Source organism: Triticum aestivum, chromosome 2B, assembly GCF_018294505.1.
Source record: "Triticum aestivum cultivar Chinese Spring chromosome 2B, IWGSC CS RefSeq v2.1, whole genome shotgun sequence".
NCBI lineage: Eukaryota > Viridiplantae > Streptophyta > Magnoliopsida > Poales > Poaceae > Triticum > Triticum aestivum.
The window spans coordinates 543,734,304-543,747,048 of NC_057798.1; positions in this window are offsets into that span (position 1 = coordinate 543,734,304).

Sequence of the window (12,745 nt, forward strand, 5' to 3'; positions counted from 1 at the left end):
TCCAAGGTCCTGTGAACATCCCACCACCTATACTTGAAAATTTTTATAACCAAGGGGGAGATGACGACGGTGATGATCACGAGCATGAGGACGAGCAGCGCCCATATACTCTGTGGCACCTGGCAACTAATTCCGATGGATCACCTCTTCTTGTGTGTATACAGCCCACTGATGGTGTTACTGCTAAGGAAGCAGGTGTAGTCTCCCATTGTCGCACTCTTCGGACCTATTCCAACACCCATTGGATGATATTCGGGATGGATACTAGTGTGCTAGTGCCAACTCCTTCTCCCTGGTACAGAATTGATAGTCTTGGAGAAAACTCGCTCTTCCTTGGACAAAACTATCCGATGATGGTGAAAGGCGATCCAACTGCTATTGACACAACGTTACTAGTACCATTTATGAGAAGCAACTGTGTCTATACCTTGGACATTTGGGTGGTTCCCTACCCTGGTACTGATATAGTAGGCCGCTTCATCCTGGATGATCAGTCCTACGTTGTCTCCAGATCGACAATGGATGGCCCGTCCCAGAGAATCACTTGTGGTTCAAAGCAAGGGTTTCCAACGCCGAGGAATGGTTGAGTTGAAGGTCATTTCATTGCTTGTTATTTGTTATGTGGTGAAAACTTTAGTATTTATAATGTATCCTCATTGTCAATGTGGGTTGATGACCTGTTGTATGTAATAAAATGATATGCCTGTGATAAACTTACTAAATTTATGAATGGCTTTTGAGTCGCTTCTCTGAGTGAGTGGTGCAATGAGGCAAAAAAATATTTTCCGAATACATAATTGTACGTGCATTGCAACAGGTTATCGGATGAGGCCAATCAACAATAGTAGTACACTATTTGTACTAGCTTCACATGCTTCGCGCGTCGGGCGGGTGTTTTTACTGTAGCCATATGTTAATGTGTTCGCTGTACATAACCAACACCTCGAATCCTCGATACTAGTACTATATAGTAGGAGTAAGTAGTAGGAGTAGTAGGGTGGCATGGGCCAGAACAAGGATTCACGTCCAGGAGTACGACACATGCCACCACCACGACATCCATCTGACACCATATTATTTCTTGGAGTCTGTGCTAGAGCAATCTCTTCAACCTTGTTGTTTCTCTAACTTCAGCCATCGCGCGGCGGGCGAGGTGGGGGTTTGCTGATAGTCGGTTTCCTTAACTGTGGTCCCACTTGTGAGGCCAACTCAAACGCACGACCACAAACGGACCTCCGTTTTGCATGAACTCCAACGATAATTTTGACTAGAAAAGAAAGACCAAAGAAAACAAGAACCACAAGAATACATTTTACTACTCCTGTAAGTTGGATTAGTGCCTTCTCGATGCATTCATTGTTGATCTCAAGTGGCTCGATCTTGCGTGCTTCTTTCTTCTTCGAGTGTAAAGAAGTGGACGTTGCTCCCTCGCATCTAGTCTCATGTCTAGCCTCTATTCTAGTAGGAGTATCAACAAGTGCACTAATCTCATCTCTAGCCTCTGTGCTAGCTAAGAGTGATAGAACATCTACTAAATTGCGCTCTATCAATATATGGATGTACTCTTCTTCCCAATACAAAAACTTGCATCCATTCTACTCCCTCCGTTGCACAATACATGCCTTCTATTTGTCAATACATATATATGTATCTAGACATGTTTTAGTATATAGGTACATCCATTTTTGGACAAATGGAAGTCAAGTATTTTGGAACGGAGGGAGTACACAACAAATTTTTTAAGTTAGCACAACTAGTCTAATCCGAGAGCACAACCGAAGATTTGGTCGGGTTCTTCCTCCTTTTGCGGACATGTGGGACATCCAGCATCCAGGTCGTGTCATGAAAGAGAATATAGTGGTAGTTGAAGCCACGAGATGTGCATCTTGGGTTAAACTGTAAATAGAATCTTACTACTCTTGAGTAACTCCAAAAGCGGCCACCGAAGATCTTTATTGGATTTGTTTTTCATCACCAGCACGTCGAGGTGAAAGATGTGCAGGTTCAGTGGGTCCTCTTGCGTTTTCACTGACATGTGGGGCCGCATGTGAGCAAACAGACGATGGGCTCTGCGCGTCCGCTGGCTAGCTGAGAAGAGAGATAGAGGAGGGCTGAGCATGGACTGCAGGAAATTTGTTCTACGTACCTCGATATAGGCTCGATATAGTGGGGTGGCATGGGCCATAACTAGCATTCACGTCTAGAAGTATGGCTCACGCCGCCCACACGAGTCCCATCCGACACCAATTTTCTTGGAGTCCATGCTACAACCATCTCTTCTCCCTCCTATTTTCTCAGCCATCACGCGGTGGGTGGGGTGGGGGTTTGCCGATAGTTGGTTTGCTCAACCGCGATCCCACTTGTAAGTGAAAATGCAACACCGCACGCATTCCTGCTTGAGCGGCGTGCCGGACCAACCATGTGGGGGTGCGACGCGAACATGGCAGGCTTTTCCTTTTGAACTCGTAACTTGTAAAATTTGGTTATGCTCCATGGCGCGACCAATAGATAGAAAATAACGATTTTGCCTATAGTAATGAGAAGTTTGGTTCTGGCGCCATTCATGCATGGAGTACGTACGAAAATTATGAAGTTGATGCGAAAGGTAAGATAATTACTATAGTATCATATACTACTACATGGATTTGACGGAAAGATAAAAATACATACGGAACCATCAACGACATCCTCACGCCCTAGTGCGCCGGGTCACCAACCGACGTGTGAGGAGTAGCAGCGTTGGTGGCGAGCTCAACGTGCTTCTGAACAGTGCCGTCCATGGTTGCCCTGCGGTCCAAGAAGGCCAGCATCCTATCTTCCTCCTCTTGCATGTAGTAGTCCTTGTGGACGATTTGCGCGTAGACGTGGGTGATTATGTCAATGGTGTCTTGCTGCGCCAGGCACTGCGCGGCGAGCGCGACCTCGAGGTGGACATTCTCCAGCGCAATGGCGGGCAGTCGCAGGGCCACCAATGCATCACAAAGGTTGTCACCATAGTTGCCATTGAGGGTGGCAGGCATCGCAGAGCCTGGGCGCGTCGGCTGGAGGCTTACGTCAAAGTCGTCCACAAGCTTCTTGACGATGCTGAACTTGTCGAGGAAACCGATGAGGACCTCGTCGAACAAGGAGACAAAGCTGTCGTCCAAGTGGCCCCTCGCACTGGTGGACTCAAGCAATACTACCTGGAGACGTTCCTCGGTGCCGGGCCGCAGGCCGGCGTCGTGGACCATCTGGCATAGCCAGCTGATGCTCACGCTCATCGCCTCCATGGGTCTAGCTTCGCTTCTAGTCAACTGATCTTGCGATTCGAGTGATCACTCTTGCCCTTGGTTAGCATGCGTAGGTGCGTAGGATATCGTACTACTCCTCGGCCCTCTATTGCACCTGCCTTTGGCTGTATGATAGGTGGGCCAACCACCCCCTGGACCCACGTGTCATTCACCCAAAGGCAGTTGCCGTAAGTCAATGAAGCTGCATCCCCCTCCATGCCGGTGCAGTATAGTCATCTCACTCACCGGACCTCTAGTTGGGGCCAAATGAGAGAAGTTTGATGTTTACTGGTTTATTGGTCCCCTTTGCATTTTGCGCCAAGTTTTGACCTTTGGATTAACTAATAAAATGTTAATGCATGTAAACAAAAATGTTGTTGTAAGTCACCTTACGAAAACCAAATAATTCCAAAATACTTAGGCACGGTGCATCAACTCCCTCCATGTTTCTTATTTCGTGACATATCAACCAATGAGAGATGTAGGCCGTGCATGCTTTCAATGACTTGAGACTACCAAACATGACATGCAGTGTTTAGTTCATTGCATGTAATCCTATTAGTACTCTAGTTAGCAAAAAAACATTAAGTTCTCTCGCCGATAGGAATAAAACACCATGTATTTATTTACAGAGGGAGTAGTACATTTTTTGTGACATGCATTACTTGATATTGCTAGTCAAATACTAAAATCCAGATGGACGTGGTAGTACTCCTAAATCCAGACGGTGGTGCTACTAGTACTAGTAGTAGTACTACCAATGTAATACTAGGAGTACTAGCACTGTACTACCCGTTGGTCAAATTATTACGTGCTGCTCCTCACAGTGAAGTGACAAGACCCTGCGCCGGAGATGACACCTGAGTATAGGCGCCGTCTTCGGCATACCATAGTCAGCCTCAGTGTCTGCAGTCACTATCATCATGGCTGTAGAGCTAGCCTACTTACAACTAGCCCTGTTCGACATAATTTCCCGTGCGTAGATGCCCGTGCTTACAACTAGCCTGCTTACAAGTACCTATTGTATATCACTATATTTTTACATCAGCATGTATTTTGTTAATCGGCGTGAATCAAACCTTTATCTGATCTGAATTTAGTTGTAGCAAAATGTATGATTAAAGGCCACAATGTTGATTTTTGCAAGGAAAACTGCCTGGTAGTTTTGCATCCTGAGCTGCATGAGTGTACTATCTCATATCAGTGGGTTTGAATACTTTGGTTCTGCAGTGGGTTTTTCAATTTTTTTACTGTGTTGTCCTGTCGTATCCCTAGCTCTTACATCATACTCCCTCCGTCCGGATTAAATGTCGCAGAAATGGATAAGACTGGATGTATCTAGAACTGAAATACGCCTAGACCCATCCATTTATTTCCGGATGGAGGGAATACATGTCAATATGTCATGCCTTTCTATTCTTCAATACCTATTCCATCTCTGTTGTAGCATGTTTTATAACTGAATCACCATTCTTCTATATAAGGCATGCAAGGGGAAGACAGCTATGTTAGAATCTGAAGGGTTGCAAACCAGGTCTTTGCAAAAGATCCAAACGCCAGGAGATAATAAACCAACTCCATTTTTCATAGATACTGCTCCAGCACAGAGAAACCCAACTCCCACTGATAATAAGCAGATTCCAGTGGCCAAAGAACTAGTCCGCTCCAGTGCATCAAAAGAATGTCAACTCCATTCTAAGAAGCGTTTGCGAATCCTTGCATCATGAAATTTTATAGCATTCTGATCATATTTTCTACATGTTTCTTACCCATCTCTCTTTTAGAAAATAAGGTTAAACGACACAAGAATTCCTCCATTGGGATCGTATTTGAGGAAAATATCTTGCGGGAATTCTCTGTGCTCCAATGCTGATGTAAGTACCTGTTGTATATCACTATATTTTTACATCAGCATGAATTTTGTTAATCGGCATGAATCTAACCTTTATCTGATCTAAAATTAGTTGTAGCAAAATGTTAAAGGCGCCAATGTTGATTTTTGTAAGGAAAACTTCCTGGTAGTTTTGCATACTGAGCTGCATGAATGTACTATCTCATATCACGCACATTACTGAATTGTAGTGCTTCTCTGGTTTCCCATTCATTCATTGTGTCAATGTTGCTTTCGTACTACCTTACCTGGCTGATGATAGTTGTGCCATATTGTGTTAATTTGGTGTAGGATAGTTGCCCAAACATTCGTTGTGTCAGTGTTGCTTTCCTATTATCTGACTTGGCCAATGATAGCAATGCTAGTGTGTTAATTTTGTGCAGGCTGCTGAAGATAAGAAGACAAACTCTGAAAACAGCAAGGAAACCCCATTGTTTATTTCCAGTAAATCTAGGCCAGGTAATATGGAAATAACTCATGATTAAACTATTTGGTTCCCATCCTAATTTATGTTATGATGCAGTGGTCGAGACACTCTCCACTATCAATAATACAAGCCTGCCAAAATCGCCATCTGAACCTGTTCAGTATCCTCTGTCTCGAATGCAACGGAATAAATGTATGTTTGTGAACCAATTAATGGCTGAAGCAATGATGGAAATGGTGATGAATGCGAGGTGCAGAGTCGTGCGACACAACAACCGATCAATGTTTTCAGAGACAGTGTAGCAAAGCAGCAAGAACTTGCCCACATGCTTATGGGCGTCATCTGTGCTGAGGTTGCAGATGGTTAGGTTCTGCTCATTTATTTGCACTGGCATCAATCTTTGATTGCCCAGTGGATGTAATTTCCTGCAATATATGCTGGATGTGCAACGTTATTCCCTGTATGCCGTACCTTTGCTTGATCGGTTTTGGTCTTGTGCATAATTGCCCGTCATAATGGGCTCAAATTATCTAATTTGGCCTAAAGACATGAATGAACTTTAGTAGGCCCATTAAGTTAATGGGCCGTTACTAGGCCGAAAGTCAATGGTCAGCCCTCTTACCTCCCGGGTCGTTAACAGGCTGACATCGAAGCGGGCAACAGGTGGCCCCAATTTATTTCACGGGCCGTTAAAAGGCCGTTACTGAGTTTGGGCTACATATGGCCCAACTATCACCACAAAAAAATACACTTCCGTGATGATACGTGTTTGTCACAGTAGGTCGCTTTTTTTGTCATGCATGTACATCCATGACAAATTTATGACAGAATCAAGATAGTCATACATGTGCTGTTGTAGAATTGTTCCATGACATTACCAAAATTATCATCACGGAAGTGTCCACTTCCATGATGATAAATCGCGCATCACAGAAGTGCTTTCGTCAAGGGTTACTGACAAGTGGCATCCACCATAATGGAACGTCGTTAAGCTATCGGGTCGGGTTTTGGATCCGATAACCCGTTAACGGCCCCGACCAATGGGAAATTTCCATGTGTAAAATTCTTATTGGCCGGACGAAACACATGTTAGCTCGTCAGTGGGTTAGATAGGCGCCTATGATACGTCGACACGTGGCACGGCCCAACCGAGGCCCATTCCTGTGAAAAGGCCGGCCCGTTTGACTTGGTCAAAAGCTAGCGGGCCAGCTCATGGAAAGCCTGTTAACAGCCTGTTCGAATATAGCCCATTTACAGCCCGCTAACCGAAGGCCCGTTACGCCCTATCGGAATTAGGCCCAGTAGCGTCATCTAGGCCATCCAATATGATTCCAGCCCGTTTTCACTTCTGGCCCATGTATAGCCCATGACGTCTTTCGGCCCATATGAGGCACTATGTAACTCTTGGCCTACTAACGGCTCGTGGTGAAACTGGCCCGTAATGAATAGTGTATCATTTTACACCCATTAACGGCCCGTGGTGAAACTGGCCCGTAATGAACAGTGTATCACTTTATACCCATTAACGGCCCGTTATTCCGTTGGGACGTTTCCAGTCCATGTTATCTTTCGGCCTTCTCAAAGCCCATTTATTCTTAGGCTCATTTCCAGCATTCGCTTAGTTACAGCCCGTTACTGTCAATTTCTGCTTGTGGGCCAAATTCAGCCCGTGGTTACAGTGGGCCCGTTTGTGGTCCATTAATACGTTGGGCCAATTTCATAGCGTCATCAAATACGACTTATTAAATATGGCCCATTATGGTTGGCCCATGAACGGACGATTCCAACTCTAGCCCATTTACGGCCATAATGCGGTCTGTTTGGCCCATGTTTGCCCATCGATTATATGGCCCGTATAAGGCCCATTGATAATACGGCCCGCAGAAGGCCCATTATTTCTACGGCCCGTAGAAGGCCCATTGTTTCTACGGCCCGTAGAAGGCCCACTGTTTCTACGGCCAGTAGGAGGCCCAGTGTCACTACAGTAAATATTAGCCCATGGTTATTGTGGCCTAGTTTTAAAAAATAGGTTATTGCAGCCACTAGCTAACCGCGGAAAAAGAACTGCAATGACTACAAGCAAACAAATAAACAAGATAACAAGGAAATAAATAAGCAAGCAACTAACGCTAGGCTATCACAGCTATTACACATATTACATCCATTAGGCATCAAAGTTCGCCACCAGTGCAAATATAGGGAACAAAGCAGCATATCATATACACTGGTTGTCAAAGTTGGCGACCAGCGCAAATAAACGCTGCAGCAAAACAAATCCAGAACTGAAACCACTTTAGAAGATCTCAAGAAACAATATCCTGGGTACACATAATGCTAGCAAGATGCTTAGCAAGCTTATTAACTTTCTCTTGTTTGGCGCTTAAATCCTCCAGCGCTTGCTGTTGCACCAGAAAATATGCATCTGAATTCTGCAGGGACTTCCTCAGTCCTTCAGCTTCCTGTCGCAGCACATCTGATCGATGTCTTTCAACTTGAAGTTGAGACTCAAGAAGAGGAACTGATTCAGGCAGCGAGTTCGAAGAGCTTGTGCCAGCAATAGTGGCCAGTAACTCGAACACTACATCAAGACACGACTTTTGGGTTCCCTCACTGTCGTCAAGATAGTTTTTATCAGCTTTCTTGGAGACCAACAGGGATGTCTCACTATATTGAACCTTATCTGTATTACTTCCTTTACCATTGGATAATGTGGTACTGTTCTCCAATATTTTGTCCGCATTCTAAAAGAGAAACAAGCAGATACATCACATGTTTACCATGTTGTATATGAAACTCATTTTGGTAAATGAGTTCAGTAGTAAAGTGGACAGGACAACAGCATGAAACAAACATATATCTATGGACCATGGTCACTTTATGGTCTATATTATTCTAGTTTTTGTTGCCAAATCAACATAGAGACACAGTTCAAATAATATTTGTTCAAGACAAAGCAGAATAGACAGAATATAAGTGTGGTAACTATAGAGCAATAACAACACTTGTAATGTGCATGACATGAGAACATATCTGTTTATTCAATTGAAACTGAAATCAACATAGAGCAGGTTACAATAGCAAACCAGTTAAAGAAACAGGTTTAAAACATACCTGTTGCGCCACTGGAGTTTCAATTCCATCCTTCAAATTTGAAAATAGTTGGTATGAGTAAATACAGTCATGCAAGAGCAAAGGAGTATGAACCATAGCTACAGAACCTGACCTGAGAACAAATCTTCTTCTCCTTTAAGCGTTGAGTTGGGATTCGGAGTGGTGGTCCTCGTGCTTTGGGCACTGCAGTTCCCTTACTAACTACTCGTGTTTGGGTGCTCTGTGGTGGAGACGGTGTTGTGTCAACTGGAACTAGGTTACCATCTGCCGGGGTTGGGATTAGAAGGGGTGTAGCTGGTTCTCTGTCCAACTGGGTAGGGGTACAATCTGCGAGAGTCTGGGTTATGCGCGGTGGATCTGGTCCTTGGGCAAGTACAACCGTGGTTCTATCTGCATCAACTGGTAGCACTATCTTTTCTGAAGACCGTGTTGTTACTCCCTTAGATACTGCCATCACGCTCTCCAATTTAAATGGCTGATAAACAAGAAAAGTAATTGAAAGTATAGACATTGTATGATAGACAGGTGCAATGGATAGTGGGGAATAAAAGAGGGCATGAAATAATTCATATTTATGTTGTCTAACCAAATAGGATAGCATGACACAATTTCACATATATGATGGCTAACTAAACAGGATAGCATGACACAATTTCACATTATGATGGCTAACTAAAAAATATGGAAAGACATAGTTCAAAATATGAGACTATGTAAACAGGATGACATGACATAACTATATAATGTGTTTATTAAATAGGTTGGCATGCCATAATTCACATACATTCATGGATAGAATGCCATAACTCAAAATATGATGACTGTAAACACTAAACAGGATGAGATGATATAACTATATGATGTCTTTATTAAATGGGTTGCCATGCCATAATTCAGATAGATGATGTGTATGTACTATGTAAACATGATGGCATGATATAATTCAAATATATGATTTATATAGTAAGCAAGTAAGCAGATGGCAATCCATATATGATGTAAAAACTAAGAAATACAAGACAACATGCATGACATGGGTAATATAACCCTGCCAAGTTTGAGCATAGACCTCAGGGGGAAAATAGGACTGGTCATCAGTCTCTGAATCCTCCTCTGAGGAGCTCTCTATAACCAGCAAGATGTCTGCTTCAGCAGGTAGCATTGTCTGCTCTGAATACCTTGTTTTCACTCCAGATACTTCCATCGCCGCTTCAAATGGCTGATGCACAGGAAGAGTAGTTGAATATACAAACGTTGTCGACAGATGGAACACGTAATACACAAAAAATGATAGCATGATATAATTCACATACGTGATGATTGGCTATACAACATGGCATTGCATAATTCACATATATAATGCCTTTGCAACAAGATAGCATTGTATAATTCATATATATAATGTCTTGCAACAAGATGGCAATGCATAATTCACATATATGGTAATTAGACATTGAACAGGTGGCATTCACACAAAGCATGTCTAAACTAATCAAATGACATAACAATGCGAGACACCATACGCACGATATGAGCAACATAACCCTGCCAAGTTAGAGCATACACCTCGAGGGGGGGGGGAATAGGACTGGTCATCTGTCTCTGAATCCTCCTCTAAGGAGCTATCCGCAACCAGTGAGATATGCGCTTTGTCAGATAGCATAGTCTGCTCTGAAGACCTTGTTTTCACTCCAGAATTTGCCATCATCGTGTCAAATGGCTGATGCACACGAAGAGCGGTTGAATGTAATAACATTTTTGACAAATGTAATATGTAACCAAAAAAGGATGGCCTGATATAATTTACATATAAGATGACTGGCTAAGCAGGATGGCATTGCAAAATTCACATATATGATGCCTGGCTAAACAAGATGGCGTTGCATAATTCACATAAACAATGAATAAACTAAACATATGGCATTCGCACAAAGGATGTCCAAACTAAGCAGATGACATATTTGATGTATAAAGTAAGCAATGCAAGACACCATATGCATGATATAACCAACATCAGCATGCCAAGTTAGAGCGAAGACCTTAGGGGGTAAATAGGAGTTGTCTTCTCCTTCTGAATCCCCCTCAGAACAGATATCTTCCTCTTGATTACAATCCGAAATGCATGGAGGGGGGCTGCCTTTGCACCTACCATGGAGCGACGTCTGCATGAAACTTTATTGCCACGCAAGGCTCGTCTCTTTTGCCCTACATGTTTAGTTCCATTGTTTACAATAACTGTCATGCATAGGAATAAAACATAGTGAGATTATGTAAGGAGTGCATGCAGAAATCTAGAGTGATGGTAGCAACCTGTGGATATAATAGCAGGAAGATAATGGCTTCAGTTAAAAAATACAGATAATGGCTTCTTTACTGTTTGTTTCCCACCCAACATGAAACTCATAGTAGACACCGGAGATTAACCAGATAGTAGATGGATACTATTGATAGCGGCCCCGATATGTACCCCACAACCATTTAAAAACTCAAGTTTGACCATTAGTTTGGAGCTGACTCAGAGTCTAATCGGTGAACAGGACGATAAAGTAGCATGTAATATTAAGCGATGCATAACGTAAGCAGACACGAAAGAGTGAGACCTCTCTTGCAAATCCGTGTAGTCCTCGAGGTCATCTGCTCGGTTGATGATGATAGTGCAGTTTTCATGGCTGCCAGCGGCGGGGAAGAAGATCTGAGGCGGCGAAAGACAGTCTGGAGGCCGGATCCCTGCTGTGCTGGACCCTTCTGTCGTTGGAGCAGCTGAGCTGGGGTGGACGACGGCGCAGCAGGAGAAATACAAACCATGTAAGGTTTTCTTTGACAACTATCTGTAAGAGAAGTAATTTCGTAAGGGCTCGTTTGCATTGGAGGATTCCAGCAATGCAGGGATAGGAAATAGACAGGAATTGGATAGAAATGCACGTGCAAAACAGAGAATTTAAAAACACAGGATTTCTGCCAATCTGGGTGTTTGATTCACAACAATTGGAAGATCACAGGATGCAAAGAAGCACGGTGACATTTTTTTTGCGTGAAAAAGAAGCATGGTGACATTAAGTCAAACCACAAGAAAATGTACGGTTATAATGCTATTATGCTACTATCTCTTAGTCTTGTGCTTCATGAATAGGAATTTGAAAAGGAGGACAAGTGAAAATTAAAATTCCTACGTTTTTTCTTTCAAGGAGACACTAAAGGAACAAATCCGTGTGCTCAGTGGACAATATATATATATATATATATATAACATGTAGAGTAAAAAAGAGATGCAACAAGTGTAGAACCTCTTTGGCGAAGCCATGTCGATCTCAGCGTGATTGGGTTGGCCGTGAGGATGCTCCGGCTGACTTGGCTATCGGAGGAGGGGAAGAAGATCTTAGGCGTCTAGAGATGGAGCCCGAGGTACTGCTCTGCTGTGATGAACGGTTTCGTCGTTGGAGCAGCTCCGATGAGTTGTACGACGCCGAGGCTAAAGCAGGACAAGAAAGACAATGAACAACGTAAACCTGAGTGGAATTCTAATAGCATCTCCAATACATGACGTAAAATACATAACCACAAAGTGCTAGATGTAAAATACATCAGCTGCTCATCTCTGAACTTAACTGTCGAAACTGAATTTAACTTTCGAAACTAAACTTAACTGTCGAAACTGAATTTTGCTGTCGAAACTGAATGCACTAGCAAGGTGAGGCTACACGTCGGTCGACTGACTTTTTCATCTCCGGTCAGTCGATTTTGCAGCCGTTGGATACGAAATCAAGGGCCTGCGGTTCATCTTCAACCTCCACCCCCCTGAGCTGGCCAAACAGCAGCACCCCGCCGCCCGTGGCCGGCGGTGCGCCGCCACGCCCGCCCCGAAAACACACCCCACCGCCGGTCTGCCGCCGCCCCGGCCATCCCTCTAGTCCCCCCCGTGCCGAGCTTTTTCTCCGGCGATCCCCACGGCACCGCCCCGCCAATGCCTCACCACCATCGGCGACCACCGCCCCCATCCTGAACCCTAAGATAGATAGTGGGGTACCTCTCCGGCGAGCCCCCCTCCCC